This window comes from Capra hircus, chromosome 13, assembly GCF_001704415.2.
Source record: "Capra hircus breed San Clemente chromosome 13, ASM170441v1, whole genome shotgun sequence".
Lineage (NCBI taxonomy): Eukaryota > Metazoa > Chordata > Mammalia > Artiodactyla > Bovidae > Capra > Capra hircus.
Genome location: NC_030820.1, coordinates 59823620 through 59844053, shown reverse-complemented (window position 1 = coordinate 59844053; position 20434 = coordinate 59823620). Strand labels below are relative to the sequence as shown.

The 20434-nt window shown below is 41.3% G+C and overlaps 1 protein-coding gene across 1 annotated transcript in view; it reads right to left on the bottom strand.

Annotated features, from left to right (window-relative positions):
* The window catches only part of CSNK2A1 (casein kinase 2 alpha 1), a 55585-nt gene extending 36617 nt beyond the window's left edge, over positions 1 to 18968 (bottom strand). The window contains exon 1 of the mRNA XM_018057661.1: positions 18803 to 18968. The gene's annotated coding sequence lies outside the window, so the exon portion shown is untranslated. The remainder of the gene's footprint in view (positions 1 to 18802) is intronic.

Below are 20434 nucleotides of genomic sequence, written 5' to 3'. Positions count from 1 at the left end.
ACAAGGTAAGGAGTCATAATAAATAATGAATAGATATTTATTAGTAAACAGGTATATAAATAAATGGGAGGGAGGAGGGAAGGAGGAGGATAAAGACGTTTGTCACAATAGGCTGAGACTTGAGAGTCACAATCTTAGGGTGGAAGTGAACAGGAAGTAAAAGATCCAGGGAAGAGTTACAGTCCTATCTACAGAGGGAATATCTTCGGTGAAGCCTGTTTTAAGGTGACCTCTAGATCACCTGTGTCCACAGATACCCGACACGAGCAAGTTCTCTGTGGAGAAAAGAACCTTGCTACGGGCTTCAAATGAATCTTATAAATAATTTTTCAAATACAACATCCAGCTTGTAACAGAGTAAGAACTAGCAGAAAAAGAACAGATAACCAAAAAAACCTACAGACTTTTGATCTTAGACTCAAGGAAACAACTACATTGACTACCCTTACAGAAATGAAATAAACTTCAGACTATCTGCAGGGAACAGAATATTTTAAAAATAGCCAATTTCAGGGCTTCCCTGATGGTCTAGTGGTTAAGAATCCACCTGCCAATGCAGGGGACACGGGTTCGATCTCCACTCCAGGAAAACCCCACATGCTGTGGAGCACCGAAGCCCACATGCCGCAACTGCTGAGCTCACGTGCTGCAACTACTGAAGCCCATGAACCTAGGGCCTGTGCGCTGCGACAAGAGCAGCCTAGGCAACGGGAACCCTGAGCACGGCAACGAGCAGCAGCCCCTGACACAACTAGAGGAAGCCTGCATGTAGCAATGAAAACCCAGTGCAACCACACAGAACGGTGAGATACACTATACATTAGAATAGTCACATTAAAAACAAATGACAGCACCAAAAGCTGGTGAGGATGTAACAGGAACTAAATTAGAGCAACAGAAACTGACTGACTTCTGATGAGACTGCAACATGGTATAGGAACCTTGGAAAAATTTGGTCACTGATTACAAAGCTACATAAACACTTACCATAAACTCAGCATTCCCCTCCAGGTATTTATTCAAGTGAATATATGTTCATACAAAAACCTGTATACAAATGTAGACAGCAAGTTTATTCATAATTGCAAAAAAAAAAAAAAGGGAAACCACCAAGATGTCTAAGAGGTGAATGGATAAACAAATGGTATGTGTATAATCACACAATGGAAAATAAGTTATTGATCTGTACAACATGGATGAATATTAAATATATTTTGTTAAGTAAAAGAGCCAGATCCAAAAAGCTAGATATTGTATGTTTCCAATATGACATACTAAAAAAACCAGGAATGACCAACACATGGAAATGCTACTGTTCTGTTTACTATTAATTTGCTAATCTTCAGTATTCTCAAAACCCACACAACTGTCCATGACAAAGAGTGGACATTACTGGTTGCAAATTCCGAGATCTGTCCACTAACAGCACCTAGAAGCTGTGCTAATGAGTAGCAACAAGAATAAGTAGTATCCAAACCTTGGTTTCTCAATACCTTTCTCCAATAAAAAGGAATGAGGGCTCTTTAGAGAAATGGGTAATTCTAGGATTGAGTCAGAGAAAATATAAGAAAAAGGACATAACTGCTAAAAATCGAAATACAGTCCACAATTTAATTAACAGTATTGTGTCGGTGTTAATTTCTTAGTTTAATAAAGTGTCAGGTTATGTGATATGTTAACATTAGGGGAAGCTGGGTGACGGGTATGTGAGGATTCTATCTTTGCAACTCTTGTAAGTCTAAAATTATTTCCAATTACAAGTTAAATACAGACAATACTAGGTGCTAGAGAGATAGGGAACAACTGAATACTCTTCTTACACTGCTAGTGGGAATGCAAACTAGTACAGCAAAGCCCTTATGGAAACAGTGTGGCAGTTTCTTAGAAAGTTACAAATTTTCATATAACCTGGCAACCCTACCATAAAGCCTATACAAGTGCATTTATAGCAGCTCAACTCATAATCACCAAAAAAATCTTAAATGGATAAGCAAACTGTTGTCCATCCATACAGTGGCATTCTACTTAACAATAAAAAGGAACTGACCACTGATATACATAATTTCAATGAATCTCAAAAGCAATAAAGAAGCCAGTTTTCAAAATATTATATATTGCCTGATTCAATTTATCTAACATTCTCAACAAGACAAAACTATAATAACTGAAAATAGAATAGTGGTTGCCAGAGAATAGGGCTGGGAGGCTGGGTAATACAGAGAGGTGATATAATTGTTCTGTGTCTTGGTTGTGATGGTGGTTACTTCTCTGGTGGCTCAGACAGTAAAGAATCTGCCTGCAAAGCAGGAGACCTGGGTTTGCTCCCTGGGTTGGGAAGATTCCCTGGAGAAGGGAATGGCCACCCACTACAGTATTCTTGCCTGGAGAATTCCAAGGACAGAGGAGCCTGGCAGGCTACAGTCCATGGAGTTGCAAAGAGTCGGACACGACTGAGTGACTAACACACAGAAAGGAAATCAGTTTTACTGTATATTAATTAAAAAAATAAAATTAAAAAAAGGGAAAATCCTATCATATGCCGTATCCTAAAACATAGGATAACACGAGGGACAAATCTGAAATATTGAGAGGAAAAAGACTCAGCAAAGCTGATACAAAAAGAAATGAAAATCCTGAATATCTAGCCATTTCCATTTCAATCAGTATGATAACTGGCTATCAGTTTTCAACCTCCTTTCCATCCTAATGTTTCCCTACTGCATAGCTTAATATTTCTATAACACTTTTTATTTATCACTGTGCCTAAGCCATGCTGAATATGTTTTATGAATATTTCATTAACTGATATTAAGACAGTAACAGACAATATATTGGCGAAAATCAAAGCTGTTTGCATATGGATCTGCTCCTCTTCAACACTGAGAAAAGTAGTTTGGCTGTATAGTGGATATTTGATCTGTAGCTGATTTTAAAGTTGCTCTTCAGTCTTACATGTAAATTTTATCACACACATCACTAACACCAGAGGTGAAACAGTCATACTATCACTGCCCAATGAGATATGAATTTAGTCAATATGTGTGGGAGATGTTTCTTTAGAGCCATGAGCTTTTGTGAGGCCATATAACTTACCCATGTGATGAGCATCCTTGATAGAACTACAGAAACAATATAGCACTCTGTTACTGAAAAACATGAACTTGGATTTATAAGGCTTCATGAGGTGGTAGAAAGAACAGGAACACTTGAGCCATTAAGATCAAATATGGCTCTGGGACTGCCATTTAACCTATCCGACTTCACTGAGGAAACTGCAGGATATAAGGAGTAGCAGTCTCTCCCTCTCCCTCCTTTACTATCATGGAGGCAGGTAACCTAGGAGACAATCATACTTCTTGCAGATGATCAATAAGCAATAAAAAATAGGGTGGGTTGTCCTAGACTTGCCAAAAACAAATAGGTTGGAAACAGGACAGCAAACTTTATCTATCCAGCTTCCAAATCTAAAGAAGTGTGAATGCCTATACCTGTACTGTTTCTTGGGATTTAAAATGATCACTTTTGAAAATAACAAGCCCAGTGAAAGTGAAAGTCACTCAGCCGTGTCCAACTCTTTGTCACCCCATGGGCTGTAGCCTGCCAAGCTCCTGTCCATGAGATTCTCCAGGCAAGGATACTGGAGTGGGTGGCCATTCCCTTCTCCAGGAGTTCTTCCCAACCCAGGGATCGAATCCAGGTCTCCTGCACTGCAGATGGATTCTTTACCAGCTGGGCCACCAGGGAAGCCCAAGACCTATGTAATACCTTTCCCATGTTACAGTAGGTGAATCTGAACAACTTTTACAATGTCACAGAGGGCAAGTGATTTTAAAATATTCTGTCTAGATTCAAAACCTATTCATTCTGTTTTATAGCAAACATATACACCCTATTTAGCTCACACAGTCTCTTTTCGCTCAGTTTTTAAAGCTGAGATAAAATACACACATCACATCAATCATTTAAAAGTGCACAACTCAGTGGTTTTTCTGATGTTTTTAACATGCAACTGTCACCACCATATGATTACCTTCACCTCCAAAGAAAACAAACGTCCCATAGTAGTCACTCCTAATAACTCCCCACCCCGCCCCCCAAGTCTTAACAACTATTCATCCGCTTTCTGTCTTTACAGATTTGCCTATTCTGGACATTTCATAAAAGCAGAATCACACAATACATAACCCTAAGTGCCTGGCTTCTTCCATTTAGCATGTTTTCAAGGTTCATTCACGATGTAGCTTTACAACAGTTCATCCCTTTTTACGGCTGAATCCACTGTAAGGATTTACCACATTTTGTTCATCCAGTCATCAGTTGATGGACATTTGTTTTTACTTTACGGACATTATGACTAATGCCGCTATGAACATTCTATGCAAATTTTCCAGTGTTTTTAAAAAGTGAATCAGCTATTAAGTTGAATTATGTATAAAAGATTTTCGTGATGAAAATTAGTATTTTTAAGTGTGTCTTGGTTGCCAACACTAAAAACCAAATTAATGTTGTTTCTTATAAGAAGAAATGAGAAAAGGTAGGTAGGTCTGTCTTTTCGGTAACAATGATTCTGCATTCCTGCACTGACCACATCACTTTCTGCTGACTGTGATTATGCAGTCAAAGATACCATAGGTAAACCTGGACAATTCTACATTTATCTTGCTGGCCTGACTCCTGCAGGTATTTCGATTAGCAACCCCTGAACTATATATACTAAACATATAAATTTATAAATAAATTTAAAACTATTTTAAAAAGATAACTAGGGAAAACTACGGGCAAAGAAAATGTTCAGCATGATCAGATGCAACAGTAATAAGCCCATTTAAGCTCTCAATTTAAGATCATTTGCTCCTTGATTTAGTTTCCATTACTAGTTCAATTCGAGCTTAAAAAAAAACAAAAATCATGGAGTAGTTCGCAGTATGTCTTCGGCCAATTAGAAAATACAGAACTGACGAGATTTATAGAAAATTTTCAATGATCAAGACCCCCCTTCCTCTGTACTCCAACAGCATACTCTGCTTATCTCCTCCATTTAGCACTGTCACTGTACTGTTTACACCTCTGTCGCCCTAGCTAAACAAAGCTTCAAAGGCAGAGAATACTGCCTGTGCATCCGCAGAAGCTATCACAGAAGCTGACATACAGAACACCATGCAGAAAATATCTGTTGGATACTGTGACACCTAAGCAATGAAAAACAAAGCAAGAGGCATAATTCTCCCAGACCGCAGACAATACTATGTATGTACATACGTATGTATGTGTTAGTCGCTCAGTCGTGTCCAACTCTTTGTGACCTCATGGACTGTAGCCTGCCTCTGTCCACTGGATTCTCCAGGCAAGAATACTGGAGTGGGTTGCCATTCCCTTCTCTAGGGGATCTTCCCAACCCAGAGACTGAACTCGGGTCTCCTGCTTTACAGGCAGATTCTTTGCAGTCTGAGCCACAGGGAAGCAGACAATACTACAAAGCTACAATAATCAAAACAGTGTGGTACTGATACAAAACCAGACATATGGATCAATGAAACAGAATAGGGCCCAGAGATAAAGCCACACACCTACAGCCAATTAATCCTTGACAAAGCTGGCAAGAATATAAAATAGAAAAAAGACAGTCTCTTCAGCAAATGGTGCTGGGAAAGTAATTCAATGAAGTTAGACCACACCCTCACACTATGAACAAAAATAAATTCAAAATGCTTTATAGACTTAAATATAAGACACAACTCTATAAAACTCCTAGAAGAAAATAAAGGCAAAATATACTCTGACATGAATTGTACCAGTATTTTCTTAGGTCAGTCTCCCAAGACAAAAGAAATTAAAAAAATGGGATCTAATCAAACGTATGACTTTGCATAGCAAAGGAAAACAACAACAAAAGAAACTGAAAAACCAAACCAAAACAAAACATGACAAGACAATTTAAGGAACGGGAGAAAATATTTGCAAATGATACAAACCAACATGGGCTTAATCTCCAAAATATACAAACAGTTCATACAACTCAACAGCAGCAAAACCAAACAGACCTTAACAGACATTTCTCCAAAGAAGACACACCAGCGGCTAGAGCATGTGTGCATGCTAAGTGGCTTTAGTTGTGTCTGACTCTTTGCGACCCTATGGACTGTAATCCGCCAGGCTCCTCTGTCCATGGGATTCTCCAGAAAAGAATACTGGAGTGGGTTGCCATGCCCTCCTCCAAGGAATTTTCCCAACCCAGGGATCACACTTATATCTTTATGTCTCCTGCATTAGCAGGTGGGAAGCCCTACAGATGGCCAGTAGATACATGAAAAGATGCTCAACATCACTAATTACTAGAGAAATGAAAATCAAAACTACAATGAGGTACCACCTCACATTGGTCAGAATGGCCATCATTAAAAAGTCTACAAACAACAAATGCTGGAGGGGGTGTGAAGAAAAGGGAACCCTCCTACTCTATAGGTGGAAACATAAGTATCAAAGGTAGGTTTGATACAGTCATTATGGAAAACAGTATGGAGGTTTCTTAGAAAACTAAAAATAGAATGATCTAGCATCCTACTCCCCGGCATATACCTGGACAAAACTGTAATTCAAAAAGATATATGCAACCCTATATTCATAGCAGCACTATTCAAAATAGCCAAAACATGGAAACAACCTAAATGTCAATCAACAGATGAAGGGATAAAGAAGATGTAGTATGTATATATACAATGGAATACTATTCAGCCATAAAAATGACATATGCAGCCACATGGATGCAAGATTATTAAAACTAAGTGAAGTAAGTCAGAAAGACAAATATCGTATGACATCAGTTGTATGTGGGATCGAAAATATGGCACAACTGAACCTATCTGCAAAACAGAGAAAGACTCATAGACACAGAGATCAGACTTGTGGTTGCCAAGGAGGAGAGGGGAAGAAGAGGGGTGGGCTGGGAATCTGGGGTTGGTAGATGCAACCTACAATATTTAGAATGGATAAACAAGCTCCTACTGTATAGCACAGGCAACCATATCCAATCTCCTGGGATAAACCATAATGGAAAAGAATATTTAAAAAAAAAAGAATGCACTCGTATGTAAAACTGAGTCACTTTGCTGTGCAGCAGAGACTGGCACAACACTGTAAATTAACTATATTTCAATTTAAAAAATACTGTGAAAAATGATAACCATACAAATGTTACTGTATTAAAAATAATAAAAAGGGGAAACTGTTATTTGGACTAAAAAAATTATTTCAAACTGGAATTCATCAATGAGATTGGAGGTCCATGAATTCCCTAAAGTAATACAAAGTAGCATGTACAGTACATTTTTTTAAATAAAGATCTGCAGCTTTCACTACAGGCTCAGATAAATCTGTAAACCCCGGCAGAATTAAGAATTGCTAAGTTAGACAAAAGGAGAGGTATATTTTTAACACTGCAAAATATCAATTTTTAAAAGTTAACTTGATGGGAATTCCCTGGTGGTCCAGTGGTTAGGACTCCATGCTTCTACTGCAGAGGGTAGAGGTTTGATCCCTGGTTGGGCAGAGGCTGCAGGCTGCACAGCACGGTCAAAAAAGGTGGGGCGGGGGGACCGGACCTAACTTAATAATTTACATAAATATTAAACAATTAAAAATTTTAAGCTAGTATATCCCATTATTTCCGAAAGGAAGAGGGGAAGACAATGTATCCTAGATTTCAATTTATGTTAAAGCAGGAGACCCATGCCTGATGAATGATTAACAAAGTGTCAGTTCCCAGAAAAGATACAGTGGCATTCAGAGTCAGATGAGGACACCAATTTTATACAAGGGAACTTGTTTTGCTTCACATTATTGCTTAAACAAATAAGAACTCAAATTTCTTCACAAGTGCCCAAACTCTTAATCGTTTAGTCTCACATTTTAAAGTATAACCCCTGAATTATATGTGGAAAGGAAACTGCTTGAGGATCAGGAAGACACACTTTAAAACGGTCTTTTCTAAACTTAAAATCAAGACTATTTTCAGATCAGCATCCCCTCGAACCTTAAAACTGTTAAGACACTCAATTACTGAACTTTCTCAACTAGCGCTTACACGCAGCCTTTTAAAAACTCAAAACACAAAGAGTAGTATTTGTAATAATGGATAAATGATCAAGACTTTTGGACTTAAGGTCACTGGTTTGGAGGCCCTGTACTCTGCCCAAATGGCCTGAAGTCTGAGGGGACCAGAATCTCAGCATATCTGTAACTCTCCCTGACATAGTCCATTGGCTGAAAAATTCTCATTTAACTAAAGAGATCATGAGCTGAATTGTCAAAATCCATGCAGTAGGCTGAGAAAACTATTTTCTTAGTGCTCCTTTATTTTAAGAGATACACAATTCATCTTTCACAGCTTTCAAGTACAGTTCACTAATATACTACCATTTCTTCTGGGAGGTCATCCATTCAGAGGTCGCTGGCACAAGAAAACCAAAACAATAAGCACAACCTAAACCTCCTAACCCTATAGCTTGAAAGAATAACCCAAAAGAAAACAGGTCAATGGTGGAAATAAATGAAGATTAAATGAAGCGATCGTCTTTCCTCTATTTTAAAATGATTCTCCCTCATCTATTAAACTAATGCCATAAGTAATGGTGTTTTATTTTTTCAATTTGGGAAAAATACAGAGGTAAAAATGTTAACAATTTAGCTCCTTGACAGTTCGCCATACCCACTCCAACCCTCAAATTCCAAGATCCCAAGAGCACACTGAAAAGCAAGAAAACTACCTGGTTCAAAGCTAACAGTGTAAATTTTTTTAGATCCTGTTACGGGTCTGAATTAGGAATATAAATTTCACAATAACACCTGATATAATCCTAACAAGGACTTCCCTGATAGCTCAGTTGGTAAAGAATCCGCCTGCAATGCAGGAGACCTCAGTTTGATTCCTGGGTTGCGAAGATCCCCTGGAGAAGGGATAGGCTACCCATGCCAGTGTTCTTGGGCTTTCCTGTGGCTCAGCTGGTAAAAGAATCTGCCTGCATTGTGGGAGACCTGGGTTTGATCCCTGGGTTGGGAACATCTCCTGGGGAAGGGAAAGGCTACCCACTCCAGTATTCTGGCCTGGAGAATCCCGTGGGCAGAGGAATCTGGCGGACTACGTCCATAAGATCGCAGAATCAGACATGACTGAGCGACTAACACTATACTACTCTAGCACATACAAATATTTCTGAATCATTTTGCTGTATATCTGAAACATTATAAGTCAACTACACTTTAATAATACTGAAATCGAACATCCCCAAGCAGTTTGATCTGAATTAACACAGTTCTACCTCAAACACGGGACATAAGTATGAAGTACAATACTGTTTCCAATAATATAAAATACAATAAATGGTGGGCAAAGAAGCTATTACCTGTGTCTTTTTACCAGGCAACACAGTGGAATAAAGTCCCAATCTGCTACTCTATTCCACTTGCCACCACCCTCCGGAACCAAAAGATTCGTTGTGACCTACAGGAATCTAAAGTATAACCCATATATGTATGTAATAACTATCATTTGAATGTCTCGTATAAGCCAGACATGGTATTAGATGTAGATTCCCATTTTAGAAATAAACATGGATTCAGAGGATAAATAACCTGCCAAATATCACAGGACTACTAAGTAACTGAGGCCAGATTTTAACCCAAGTCAACTATTATTTCAAAGCCTAAACAGGGATTATTCTTCACTAATTTAACACTATTTCCCCAATTCTGCATACTGATTCAGCAAGAACCTATCATTTGTAATATTAAAATGAAATGGATTTCTTTAAATTTGGAGGCAAGGTGAGGGGTGAGAGATTTGAGTTTCGACAATCTGGAGTCTTTGTTATTCTCTTACCTGAACAGGCTGGCCACAATGTCACAGTGGTATAAAAAATCAGATTTGAAAAGATGGGACAATTCCCAAGGCAGATGGCTATTTGCACTCATTCTATACAGTCATAAATATACAGAGGACTGTAAGTACTGATGAAGGCAGGTTTCTGCTATGCCTAAAGGTGTGTGTGTATGATTTAAGAATACAGAGCAAAGCAAGCAAGTTAGTGGATTACCTTAGCGAGCAAGACACACAGATGTTAATGCAGGAAAAAGTTCTCCTCTAAACATATCCCTAACACACAATACACAAGTTAATTCCCAAACTGTGATCAAAGAACCATCAGGAATAAGATCTCTGATGTCAGGTTCACAAGTCCATAGGTGAGCAAACTTTGAACTTTCCCCAAGTCTGAGACGGAAAGAGTCACTTTTCTATCTAGAAGCAACAGAACCCTAGATTCACCAAGACTAGATAACACCCTGACCATGTTCACTGTAGATGAGTAACTGAGGCAATCTACACTGGGCATGAGTTACATACTGACCCACCCCTAAGCAGCAATTCAGTACCTCACCCATCCAACAGGCCACATCAGAAACAGGAAGTACAGGTTGAAAGGCCTCACTGAAAAATAAGAACTCCTGGCAGCAGAAAATGAGAATCAAGAGTATCGGCACTGGCAATGAACACAGTTTTCACTGACAGGGAAGGAAAAGGTACCTGGCATTTTATAAATTATCTCCTTTAATTTTCAGTTGTGAAGTGAAAGTCGCTCAGTTGTGTCCAACTCTTTGTGACCCAAATTCTCCAGGCCAGAATACTGGAGTGGGTAGCCATTCCCTTCTCCAGGGGATCTTCCCAACCCAGGGATCGAACCCAGGTCTCCCGCATTGCAGGCAGATTCTTTACCAGCTTGAGCCACAGGGAAGCCAAGAATACTGGAGTGGGTAGCCCATCCTTTCTTCAGCAGATCTTCCTGACCCAGGAATCAAACCAGGGTCTTCTGTATTAAAGGCGGATTCTTTACCGAGCTATGATAACTAGCTGCTGCTTTAGTTATTAATCCTCACAAGAATATTCTGAGGTAAGTACTGATGCCCATTTTATAGATGAAGGAACAAAAGGCTAATAAATAAGTTGCCCAAGGTAGTTGTTATCCCAATTGCAGAGATGACAAAATCCAGGCTTAAGAGTTAAGTAAACTTGGTTACTAAACCCAAACTTGGTCTCATTCCAAAGCTGAAGCTTTTTCCAACTATCCTGCTGGCTCTCTCCCTTAGTTCCCCCAGTAATCTTTTTTTCTTTTTCTTTTTTATTGAAGGGCAATTTCTTTACAAAATTTTGTTGTTTTCTGTCAAACCTCAACATGAATCACACAGGTATATATATATCCCCTTCCTTCTGAACCTCCCTCTCCATCCCATCCCTCCAGGTTGACACAAATACCCTGTTTGAGTCTTCTGAGCCATACAGCAAACTCCTGTTGGCTATCTATTTTACATATGGTAATGTAAGTTTCCATATTATTCTTTCCATACATCTCACCCTCTCCTCCCCTCTCCCCATGTCCATAAGTCTATTCTCTGTTTCTCCATTGCTGCTCTGTAAATAAATTCTTTAGTACCATTTTTTCTAGACTCCATATATGTGCATTAGAATATGGTACTTATCTTTCTCTTTCTGACTCACTTCGCTCTGTATAACAGGTTCTAGGTTTATCCACCTCATCAGAACTGACTCAAATGTGTTCCTTTTTATGGCTGAGCCCCAGTAATCTTGGTTAAAGAATTTCATCAAGAATCAGAAATCCTGAATCCACTGCCCACCAAATTTCTGCAGCTGTTTCAGAAGCTATACCTAAGATACAAAGCCAGTAAGAGTTTTCATAAGAAACCACTCCAGAAAGCCTCTGCCTTTTGGCCAAGATCAAGTGCAGAAAGCTGCCAAGTTACGGAAGGATACATAACATTAAGACAAAATGACACTCAATTTTAAGTTTGAGGTCAAGGACCATCTAGAGATCAGGTAGGCACAGCACCTAGTGAAATACACCAGGCACTCACGGCTTGTTGAAAGAATTAACATCGTTTCACTGGTTATAAATCTAATAAGGTCAAATGGCTATTTTGTACTTTCTGATATGACATGATTAAACTTTTAGGAAAATAATTTATCCATTCATTTTAACAAGGTTGCTTTCTTAAAAATTACAGAACATTAATGAGATAGCTAAATTGAGAAATGCCCACTAGGGCATTAGTCATACCTTCAGAAAAATTTCAAGTGTTCACTTTTCTAAGCAGATTAAAATGTTTCAGCTAATAGAAATCTGTCAGAAAAATCCACAAGACCAGAAAGTGTGAAAAGAAAAAAGTGGCCAGTATAAAGGCATTTAAGACAAGACACATATAAAATTATAAAACATTATTCTAAGTATACCCCAGTATTTAACCCTAAAACCCTCACTTCAGATAACACATACTTTCTATGCAAGAAAACACTATCATCACTAATGTAATAAAAGCTTGCCCACCATACTAACTGTTGCTAAGTATATTTCTTATGTTTAAGGCTGAAAGACACACACTCTGTAGAAACCAGTGAAAAGTCACTCCTAGCATGATACTATTAATTCTTTCACCTTCAACTTTTAAAAAGATAACACTTGACTTCTATAATGTGAAGGAGAAAAAAGTTTGGTCAACAAGTAGGTCAGCTGAACTCTACCTTGGAGAAACTACCAATTGCCTATAACCCAATGTAAATATTTATTACAATGACAGCAGTTCCTTTTTCTTAATAATTCTAGAGGAATTTTTTCCTTTGAAAAGCTAGATGGCTTAGATCTCAATACATTAAGGAACAACTAAACGACACAGTACCATTTTAAATGATCCCTTTCAGGAGTTCAGGGAAATCTGGGTGTATGAAGGCACGAACATTCTTGTGAAACAAACTTGGTCCAGGTCACCCAGTGAATTGTGACAGACCAAGGATCAAATCCAGCTTCTCATTTTAAATTAAGGATCACAAGCATTACCTTAAAACAGTAAGTCCTTACCTAATCCAATGCCAAATCACGTAATTCTGTTTCTGAACTTGTACAAATTGTACTGTAATATTTATGCGAAAGATGTCAAACAGTTGTCAAAACAATTATCATAAATGTAACAGTTAACATCTTTTGGGCACTTCCTGTGTTAGGTGCTATGCTAAATGTGTTATGTGTTACCTCAATCAATCCTCACAATGACCCCATGAGGAAAATGAGGCACAGAGAGATAATCTATGTAAGGTAAACTATGGAAAAAGGACAGGATCAAGGTACACAGAGAATATATTCTTAAAGCCACGAATCCCCACTGCCTGGACCAGGATTCTAGGCCAGCTGTAGGACTGAGATACTTGGTTTAGTCACTTAACCTTCAGGTGGCCCAATTTCCTTTACTCTAAACCTAAAAGTCAAACGGATAATCACAAAAGTCCTTCATATCCTGAAATGCTCTAATTGTGTAATCATCTTTCTATTCAGGTAACTAACTCAAAGAGAAACTTGTCTTATTTCCTCCATCCTCTGAGGTTCCCTTCACTAAAGTTGAGAGTCCACATTTTTGTATCTAATTAGTAACATACTGATAAACAACAACAAGAAGGCCTTTCTTAAAAGTCAGAAGTCTTTTCTGCAATTATGATTCCAAAATCGTATTCTTTTTAAAACTGTATTGGCTTTTTTAGAAATTAATAGTTGATTTACAGTGTTACAGTAGTTTCAGGTGTACAGCAAAGTGATTTAGTTATACACATATACCCAAACCTTATTTATGGCTGCTATGGGTCTTCATGGCTGTGCATGGGCTTTCTCTCGTAGACGTGAGAGTCGGCTATTCATTGCGGTCCCTTTTCTTGTTGGGGAGCACAGGGTCTAGGCGCACTTGCTTCAGTAGTTGCAGCACGCGAGCTCAGCAGTCATGGTGCATAGCTCTGCGGCATGTGGAATCTTTCCAGACCAGGGATCGAACCCGTCTCCCCTTTACTGGCAGGCATATTCCTATACACTGTACTACCAGGCAAGTCCCCAAATCTTATTCTTAACCTCAAGTGACCAATGACAATGACTGGACGTCCTTGGTGGTCCAATGGTAGAGAATCTGTCTGCCAATGCAGGGGACACAGGTTCGATCCCTGGTCCGGGAAGTTTCCACATGCTGTGGGGCAACCTAGCCTGTGCCCTAGAGCCCATCCTCTGCTACAGGAGAAGCCACCTCAATGAGAAGCCTGTGTATCGCAACTAGAAAAAGTCCGTGTAGCAACAAAAGTCCAGCTCAGCCAAAAAAAAAAAAAAAAAGGAGGCGGGCAGCAATGACAGGGAGAAAAGACCTTTTAACAATTTTGGGTTGGGGTGGGAAGCGTGAAAGAACAGACTACTGTATATAGGTGGTTATCAATTACTAAAAAATAATCACCCATTTTCAGCTCTTCTAAAAAAACGGAAATCTTTAAAGGATTGTCAAATAAACTCAATGCTTTATTCAGCTAATAAAAATGAAGGAATTATCCAGGATGCTTATAACAGGCATGGAAGAATCATCAATTTATAGAAATTCTACCAAAACGGCCTAGAACTCTAGAATCTGTTTTACCAAGCTGTTCATCTAGGCCCTTCAAACTTCATCTAATGACACATGCTTACACATCTAGGAAACGTGTAAGGACGTGTAAGGACGTGTAAGGACGCTTACACATCTAGGAAGAAGCCTAGGTTCCACTTAACACCATTATTCTGTGAGGTCTTCCAGGACCAAATCCTCACTTTACAGAATAATCTCTACTGTCTTTGTTCTCTGGAAAATAATCCCTGAAAGATTCTTAAAGTAAGCAAAACCCCTCTAATTAGTTTTCTTTTAAAATTCTTCTAATTAGTTTCCTATTGTCGCTGGAACAAACTACCACAAACATAAAACAACGCAATTTATTATCTCACAGTTTCTATAGCTAGAAGGTAGGGTTGGCTGGATTCTCTACTTAGGGTCCTGCAAGGCCAAAAATCATAGTGTCTGTAGGGCTATGTTCCTTGGTGGAAATTCTGGGGTAGGGAATCTGCTTTCAAGCTCATTAAGATTGCTGGCTGAAAGAGGTTCCTTGTGGGCACAGGACTAAGGTCCCTATTTCCTTGCTGGTTGTCAGCTGGTGCTGATGGCATTCCTTCTTGTGCTTACCACGTGGCCCCCTCCAGGAACGGTGGTTGAGTCCCTCTCATGCTTCACATCTAACTCTAGCTGGATAAAGTCGTCTGCTTTCCCGTGAACAGACTGGACCTACCTACCCAGAAAATCCAGGATAACCATTGTTAGAATTCTTAAACCAGTTATATCTGAAAAGTCCCTTTTGCCACAAAACAGTAACAAACTCAGATTCCAAAGGATCTCTGGAATAGAGTCCACCCTAATGGCCTCCAAAGACTCACACCTCTCCCAAATGCAAAAACCATCCAATTCACCATAAGGTCTTATTTCATTAAAGCATCAACTCAAAGTCCAAAAATCTCATCTAAAGTTCATCGATTCAAAACTCCCAAATCTCACCATCTAAAGCAGGTGTGGATGAAGCTCTGGGTATAATATATGAAGTGCACCCCCCTGGAGCACAATTTCTAAAAAAACACCAAAAAAGACAACTAGTTATCTGCTCCCAATCTGTAATGGTGAGACAGCCATAAGGCAATAGTCAAAAACATTCCAGTTCAAACGGAATGTAACTATAAAAGCAAGCAGGCAAAATATAAGGGAAAGTGGATCCATCGGTCCAAAGCAGTTTCAAAATGTGGGCAAACTCCATTACATTTCAAAGCCAGGGAAATCTCTTCTGTAACCTTCAGTTCTACCTCTTTGGGCTCTTGGTTCCAGCCTCTAAGTCACCCTTTTTTAAAAGAAAAGAAACACGTTCATATCTCTAGTTTTACCAGCCTGCTTCTCACTAGTGAAAAAAAAATCTGGGGGAGGGGAGTGGTTGAGAGCCCCCTTTAATTTCCTACTCTATGTTTTTCAATCAAGCGGACATTGTTTCTGTTAGAATAAAATGCTCAAGAACTTAGGGAGCTTCACGTGAATTTCACAGGAGCTCACCGTTAGACCCACATCTACAAGTAAACCAACACTTCGCTTGGAAATCTCAGCTAAACATCCAAGTTCATCACTTGTAAGTTTTCTTTTCCACATGACCTCAGAACACAATTCTAAGTTTATTTGCCACTATGTAAAAAGATCCTCTTTTCTCCAGTTTCCAATGTATACTTCACTTCCACTAGAGTCCTCATTACTTCTACTAACAATCTGTTTCTAGGCCTTTTCTATCTCACGCTCCTCAAAAACCTGCTGGCCTCTTCTACTGCCACTTGCAACGTTTTTATGTAATAGTACCCCATTTCTGGTACCAAAATTTATACTAGTGTTCTACTGCTGCCGTAACAAAACCACAAACGAAGTGGCTTAAACCAAGAGAAATTTATTATCTCATAGTTTCTATAGGTCAGAAGTTGGGTGGGCTTGGCTAGGTCTTCTGCTCAGGGTTTCACAAGATCAAAATCAAGGTGTTATCCTTGCTGGAAACTGGGGAAGAATCCACTTTCAAGCTCACTCAGGTTGTTGGCCAACTTCAGTTCCTCGTGGTTGTAGGACTGCGGTCTCCATTTCCCTCCTGGCTGTCAGCCGGGGCTGGTCTTTGTTACTAGAGGCTCCCTGCATTCCTTCTCATGCTTTCCATGTGGCCCCCTCTAGCAACAGCAAATGGAGTCCCTCTCATGATTCAATTCTCTCTGATTTCCCCTTCTGCCCCATCTCGCTTGACTCCCAGCTGGAGAAAGTTCTCTGCTTTTAAGGGCACACGTGATTAGATTGGGCCTACCCACAAAATCCAGGATAATCTCCCGGTTGTAAGATGTTTAACCCTAATAGCATCTGCAAAGGCCTTTTACCATGTAACATATTTACAGATCCGGGAATTAAGAGTTTGGATATCTTAAGGGTGGTGGTGGTGGTCACTCTGCCCACTACAACTCCAAACCCTAAGTAAAGCTTTAAACTCAGTTCCCAAAGAAAATTTCTTTCTCCAAGAGTGTGTGAAGTAAAGGTATATGGTCAGAGACAGAGACAACAGTAAAACCAAGGACTCACCCTGGAAGAGACTGGCTAAGCAAAAGAGATTAAAAATATACTTGTTTCATCCCTAAACAGTTATGCAATTAATACACTAGGTAGGAACTCACCCTTTGCTCTCCCTTAAATGTGTGCTTCTCTTCTCTACTGTATTCCATATAAAAGGATATAACCAGACCTATTTGGGTTTTGCTTTTTAAAAAAAGTTACCCCAGGGTGACCTAATTTTGCAATCAGTTGATAAACTGATCTAAGCAAACTTGAAATATTTTCATTCTTTCTTAAGTCACACACCCTCCTCCAACAGCAAATGAAAGTCAAGTATTTCAAACTCACAGAAGGACACAAACCTGTCTAGGCAAAACTGCAGGTGAACTTTTTAAAAAACCACGAGGTAGAACTAGCATTGGTCCTGGTCTTTCAGCTCAAGGTCCACCAAGACAGTTAAGCCAAGTGACTTAGAACAAAACACTACAACAACTACAAATATAATATTCTGAAGCCTTGCCTACTGTCAGATTATTGACCACACACTTTACCTAGATTGGAGGAACCCCAAATATACCAAGTAGGCCCTTTAAGAAAAGTGACATGTAAGGTCTATGGAGCACTCACGACCTGCCAGCCACTGTAGTAAGCACCTGACACAAATTATCTTATTCACTCACCACAAACTTATCCTCTAAGAAATATCATCATCCCCATTTTACAGACAGAAAAACAAAGATTTACAGAAGTTAGGTCACACAGGGAAACAGCAGTGGCACTTCTAATTGGGAATCCAGAGATGTACTGCCACTCCTTAGATGGAATGGACTCTTCCAACTCTTAGAAAAATCTTCCCTTTCTAGCTTTCTTTTCATTTCCTCTCCGCACGCCCACTTCTCATAGAATTTAGCAGTTGAAAAGGTAATCAGGCCTCCCCAATTAATTTGCCACCTCGTTGCCAGAACTCTTTCCTTCTCACAATAGCAATAGACAAGAAGTAACTTCTCCTGACCTCAACTTTGCTTCCCAAAAACAAACTACATAAGCTCCACCCATCACCTGCCAAGGCAAGAAATGTTCCAACGCTGCAAAAACAAAAACACAACCGAAAAACAAAAATAAAAGTCCTACTCTTCAAAAGGTCACAAACTAACACGTAAACTCAACCAATCTTTCATTCTATGTACCTCTCCTCTTCCACCCAAGCTCCCAACTAACCTTAACTCCAACTCCACCCGTTCTGCCCCACTTCTCGGTTCCCTTCCCCTTTATCTTCAATGACCTCGCCCCGGGTCGCCTCCACCTTGCACCCCAGTGTGCAGGTGGGAAGCCCTGCCTCGCCCAGAGGGACCTTAGGAGGCCCCCACTCCAGCAGCTCTGCTCCACAGGAAGGTCCACCCCAGCCTACACTGAGGGCATCAGTCCCCTAGACACCCTCCGCTAGCATCCCCCCTGCGGCCCCACCCCTCAAGCTCCCTTCCCCCTCTGGCGACCCCCTTCTCCAAGTTGCCCCTAGTCCCCGCCCCAGCCCAACCCTCTCCCCGGCCATAAGCTGGACTCGAGAGCCAGCTCCCATCCTCATGTCAGCCTCTGCCCCCAAAGCCTCCCTCCCCGCCCTGGGGAGTGGCCCCAGGCCTCTCCGATGAGCTGCAGGGGCCTCGGATGGTGAGGGGGGAGGGAGGGGGGCAGGGGAAGGCGAAGGGCTGCTCCGGAGTCTGCTGGAGGCGTGAGAGGCGGCCGCGCCCCGCTGCCCCGTCTGGGCCCACCCGCACCCCACAACGACCTCGCCTGGCAGCTCCCACGGTACCTGGGGTGGAAGCGGCAGCGGCGGCGGCCGCTCTCCCCTCTCCTCACACAGACAATATGGCGGCGGCGGAGGAGGAGACACACGGCTCGGCCGCCAGCCGCAGGGACCAGAGCGAGGCTGCAGCCGTCGCTGCCGGAAGCGGAAACCCCCCTCCGACCGGGAGGCGAGGAGGGACCGCTTCCGACTCCTCCCCCAGCGGAGTCTCGCAGAGTGCGGCCATGCTGGGATGTCTCATTGAATCCCTAGGGGTTCAGTTCTGAACTGCGGCGCAAAATGGAAGGCGTTCTTATCGTAAATCATAATAAGGAGACTTGCAATAATTAAGCGAACTTTATTGCAGTACCTGTACGAGCTGACGAGAGAGAGAACACTAACCTCCCCCTATGTGTACAATTGGTTTGACCTCAGGTAAGATGGCGGTCCCTAGGTTTCCTGCATTTCATCCAGTTGGCAAGTCCTACAGTCTGCAAGCCGGTCCGCCTTTCGTGAAAAGAAGCATGCGCGACCTGCAGAGCTGGAGAGCGAAGCATTTTGGGAGTTGAAGTCTCCTACCCTGGTCCCTCGTCTAGGCTCGGGGTTCCAGCAGCACATTTTTTTCTGCTCACACTTCGAGTTCCGGAACAAGTGAACGAAAGTTGGACCCCAGGAGTGGGATGGCGCAGGAGTCGAGAAGTGACGGTACTAGCCTTCTGGAGACTTAGACCCAGTTTCTGCTCTTACAGGAGTCCTCGCCAGAGCTGCCCTAGCCAGAATAAAATATTTTCTCTCTTCGATCTGCCTCTCCACCCTACTTTACCAGGCAACCGCCCCAAGGCAGATACAGGGCACTTTCTATTGTGCAAAACTGATTATGACGTCCTCTTGGTTGAACATCTCCCAAGACTTTCCTTTGTGCACCAAAAAGAGCGCAAGCTCTTAACACGGAATTTCTGCATAATTTGGACACTACCGCCATCCTTTCTCCCCACCCCCCAGGCAAAACGGCGCCCCCCCACCCCGCCACCCCTCGCCCCAAGCCCCCTCTTCTGCTGCTCTCATTAAAATTTCCTGAGGCTCCCACTCACTAAAACTGCCGACTGTTCCTGGATCTTTTCTGTGTTGCCTCCCTCCCTTTGCACTGGCAATTACTTGTGTTACTGCCACCTCCTTGACTGGCTAACTTCAGTATGTCCATTGAACCAATCCAAGGATCATTTTCTCTGGGGTTCTTCCCTCCCTTTGTTGTTCAGTTGCTAAGTTGTGTCCGACTCTTTGCGACCCCATTGACTGCAACTCACCAGGCCTCCCTGTCTTTCACCATCTGTGGCCTGCTTCTTCCATTAGATTGTGACCTCCCAGTGGACAGGGCTGAGTCTGCTGGTCACCCTGTTCCCTGCAGGCCCTGCTGAAAGCTGGTGTGTGTGTTACTGGGAGGTATTCAAGTGTTAGCTTCACCTTTGGTGGGGCAGAGGTGTGAGGTCTGGAACAAGGGTGAGAAGGCTGGGTTATTTTGGTACTTGTTTTTATCCCTGAGCTGCCTCAGAATAGCTGCTTGACCCCGGGGGATGGGCCTCCCCACCTTCTCCAGCTCTCCTTTCACAGCTGTCAGCTGACTGGCACCTCTGCTGTCAAAGAGACAGTCTCCTCCCCTCA